We start from the raw sequence: 4,671 nt of genomic DNA on the forward strand, positions 1-4,671 counted from the left end.
AGGCATGGTTTCTCTCAGAATCAAGACAAGAGTCAATGGGGGAAGTTTAAGCTTGAAACCGTGGCATTGATTCCTCCCAAAGGAGAAAATGGTGACAGGATGATGCCAGCTGTGCCTCAGGGAAAAAGAGCGGCCATGCGCTGGCCTGGCCCCTGCAGCAGCGCCGGGTTCCCTAATTCTATGTTCTTTCCTTCTCTCCATTTTCCTGTTCTGTTGTGTTTTTGTTTTGCGTATCTTGGCCACTTCTGGCTACGGTGTCCTTGACCTTGAATTTCTCTCGGTGTCCACTTTCATCTGTCTGGTTTTAGATTCCTTTCTGGGTGATAAGGGTCCCCTGGGATTCTGCCCTGATCATCTGCAGCCTTCAGAGCCATCCAGCTCTGGAGCTGAGCATTCCTGGATAGCGCTGCCCAGAGCAGTGGGTTTCTAACTGTATCTTTCCCGCAGACAGCTCTGTTCCTTACCCCCTCCTCGTCTCCTCGTCCCTGCTTTGTTTGTGACTTGTCTGCTACCTCAGGTTCAGCTGCTACCAAGCAAATATAGTTCGTGGATAAATGTCATTGAACAAAAGCAGACAAATTATTTGCTACTTTCCTGTCTCAGCCTTTCTAAAAAGTGATTTTTTAAAACTAAGCCTGGGTTCTATGAGTAATATATGTAGAAGTGTCTTGAAAACTGTAAAGTGCTGTGAAAACATTACCTATCATGTTCCATCTGAAGGAACTCTTCTGTAATGGCAGGTAGAAATGAAGCTTTCACAAGTGGGTATATATACTCACTTCAGGGTTTTGTTTTTGTTTTTCAAAACGACTCTTAAAATTCAAATGCCACTTAATATTTGAAAGTTCCCCTTATCCATACTTGAATCATAGCTGTCTTAAAGAATTCTATTCACAGCACATGCCTATTGTATGAAATTACAAATTACCCTGGAGTCCTGATAATCCTTGACAGGCAAAGCTATGTGCTAACTAGAACTTTTCAGCCTTCTGGTAAAAAAAAAAAATCTTCCCCAGCATAATGTCTACTGGTACCCGAAAGGGAGCTGTGATGCAAAGTCTCAGGACATGTATGCAGGGAAACACATCTGTGAACCTTTAAAAATACCTCTCCAATACGCTGCTTCAATGATTTATCAACAACAAAATTTCCCAAATCTATTTGCTTATTCTGTCTTTATTGATCCAGAATGATACAACATAAGATTTAATTCTAAATCAAGGTTTATAGGCTCTTTAGTGATGGCATTAATTTGAAATGGGTCTATTATATCTAAAATACTTTATACTGTGCCCATGTTATTTATAGACAATACCACATTGTTTGCTTAGCTTCTCCATGTTTGTTCAACATTTTGTTAGACTCTTATTTTATTTATTTGTTTGTTTGTTTGTTTGTTTATTTTGAGGTGGAGTCTCGCTCTATCACCAGGCTGGAGTGCAGTGTCTCAATCTCGGCTCACTGCAACCTCTGCCTCCCGGGTTCAAGCGATTCTCCTGCCTCAGCATCCCGAGTATCTAGGACTACAGGCACGTGCCACCACACCCAGCTAATTTTTGTATTTTTAGTAGAGACGGGGTTTCACCATGTTGGCCAGGATGGTCTCAATCTCTTGACCTCATGATCCGCCCACCTCGGCCTCCCAAAGTGCTGGGATTACAGGCGTAAGCCACTGCGCCCAGCCTTGTTAGACTCTTATAAGTACTTTAGGAAGGTCTGAGTAGAACAAATTGAAAAATATTTGGGAGTGCAATTCATGTACCTATGTTTTATTTTTTTAAATATGCGGTAAGAATTATTTTAAGAAGATATGCATAGCCTTACCAGTATGTGAGCTAACAATTCAAATTATTGCTAGTGTAATAGTTAAATCAGTAAGTGCATTCAAAATTAGGTCACACTCAGTGTTCAGCAGTTGGTGTTATGTTACCTTTGTATTTGGTATAAGATTTTTCGTATCACACTTAACCTTGATATAGAATAAAAAGGTACATGTTAGAGAAAGAAGTCCACCAGATTTAATTGTCATCTGCAGCCCTAATTGCACATTAGAATCACCTGGGATGTTTTTACAATATAACTGCTAGGCCCCATCTAAGACAAATTAATTCCAGTTCTCTAGGTCTGTGGTTCTCAAATTGTGGGCCCTGGACCAGGCACTTCAGCATTACCTGGGAACTTGTTAGAAATGCAAATTCTCAGGCCTACCCAGGCCTACTGAATCAGAATTCTGGGGCTAGAGATGGAGGTGGGAATGGGGGATGAGGCCCGGCCACCTGTGTCTAACAAGCTCTCCAGGTGAGTTTGATGTAGAGTTTGAGAACTGCTGCTCTATCTACTTACATTTGTATTTTTTTGTAACCTCCAAAGATTAAAATATTCATCCAGGTGGAAAATTATTAGGATAGTACTGCTCTATGACTTCAGAGGCATAAAACAGGAAAGAAATTGCTGGAACAGAAAGGCACATAAAACTTCTAGCTATAGGGACCTGCCTCCTACAAATAGAGCTCTGTGAAGAAACTAGTCAGTATAGCTTGCAGAGGTCATGTTTAATGAATGGAATAGATGTGGCCACCTCCTTTGATGGGACATTACCCATGGCCCTGGCACCCAAGATCTGCTTCTCCTGGTCAGGATGCAGGTGACAAGAATCACTAGTCAGAGGATGCTTGACCCAGCTGTAGGGTTAGACATTTTCAAGGCCTGCCTGTATAGAGAGCATTTTAGACCAGATAGATGAATTTCGAATTTCACATACATAATAGTTTATATGAACCTCTACCTAGTAAGTTTCACTGAAATAAATATTCCAAGTAATTATCTTTAAGAACATTCAGATAAATACATAATTATGACAAAGCAATAAATGCTTCCACTTCATCAAGCATTCAGATTGAATACAATAAATCATTTTCAACAATTATTTCAAAACTCATCGCCTCAGGAGTGAGTCTATAAGAGGCTGATAAGAGGCATGTGGAAAAATACTGATTTGAGTCAATATTATAGCTAAGCTTTCTGCAATTAATTCCCCATACTAAATTCTTGGTAATTAAATATATTTTTACAAAATGACCTATTTCGTTTTCGCTATAGTTCAGTTGTTTTAGTAAATGATAGTTAAAAGTTTACAAGTTCTACAAAAATAAATGTATGAATAAATGACTAAATATATGTGTGTATAATGTGTGTGTGTCTATATATCTTCCTAGATGTCAATAGAAATTTAAAATTTTCTAGTATTTTTAAGCTTACTTGGGTACTTTAGGGTTAAATAACTTTTCACTGAAATCACGTTTTTCAGAAAGAAAGGAGGTCTTATATTTACACCCTGTAAAATATATTTAAAGAATTATTTAAAATAGGCTGGGCACGGTGGCTCATGCCTGTAATCTCAGCACTTTGGGAGGCTGAGGTGGGTGGATCACTTGAGGTCAGGAGTTTGAGACCAGCCTGGCCAACATGGTGAAACCCTGTCTCTACTAAAAATACAATAATTAGCCAGAAGTGGTGGTGGGTGCCTGTAACCCCAGCTACTCGGGAGGCTAAGGCAGGAGAATCGCTTAGACCTAGGAGGCAGAGGTTGCAGTGAGCTGAGATCATGCCACTGTACTCCAGCTTAGGCAACAAAGTGAGACTCTGTCTCAAAAAAAAAAAAAAAAAAAAAGAATTGTTTAAAAGAATACTCAGAAAAAAACTAAGAAAAGGTATTAGATGCAAAGTCAGCTCACAGCAATGTAAGACTCCTAAATGGAACCTTCTCATTAGCCTTCAACCAGAAGGCTGCTCCTCCTGCGTGCCCTCACTGCACGTGGATGAGATTTCATTTAGAGCTGTTTGTAATTCTACTTTGTGTTTGGAAAAGATATCATCCGATGCTTGAATCCTCTCTACTATGTCCCTATCCAGTTGTCTCCAACCTGTGCCGGATCACCTCCAGTCACGTGAAACCACCCCCTCCTGACACCAAGGCTGCACGCTGTGATTGTTCTGAAAGTTAGAAAATCACTTTTTCATATTGACCCTTTCTCTATCTTTCTATTGCCCATGTCTGTCTTGCTCCTAGCCCCTGTACACATGGACCATGTCTACTCCCTCCACAAATATACTAACCCTTCACATGTTTGAAAATTGCTACCAAGATGATGAAATTCTACAGAGATAAATGTAAAGTTTTCCACTGGGGCCTAAGAAACACACCGTATATGTACAAGATTGAAACAACGTGACTCAGTCCATGTATTTTACCTCCAAATTATAGAAAAGGAAGCTGAGACTGAAAAACAAACTAGCACAGAGTTCACAATGTTGGTCCTCCATGGGATAAAACTTGAGCTCAGGTCACATTATACCAAATCTTGTTCTCCTTCCACCTTGTCTACAATGCCACACCTAGTCGTTAAGGCCCCCCCCCCCCTTTTTTTTTTTTTTCTTGAGACAGAGTTTCACTCTTGTCACCCAGGCTGGAGTGCAATGGCACGATCTCGGCTTACTGCAACCTCTGCCTCCCGGGTTCAAGTGATTCTCCTGCCTCAGCCTCCCAAGTAGCTGGGATCACAGGCACATGCCACAATGCCTGGTTAATTTTTATATTTTTAGTAGAGATGGGGTTTTACCATGTTGGCCAGGCTGGTCTCGAACTCCTGACCTTAGATGATTCACCCACCT

Source organism: Hylobates moloch, unplaced genomic scaffold (assembly GCF_009828535.3).
Source record: "Hylobates moloch isolate HMO894 unplaced genomic scaffold, HMol_V3 SCAFFOLD_4, whole genome shotgun sequence".
Taxonomy (NCBI): domain Eukaryota; kingdom Metazoa; phylum Chordata; class Mammalia; order Primates; family Hylobatidae; genus Hylobates; species Hylobates moloch.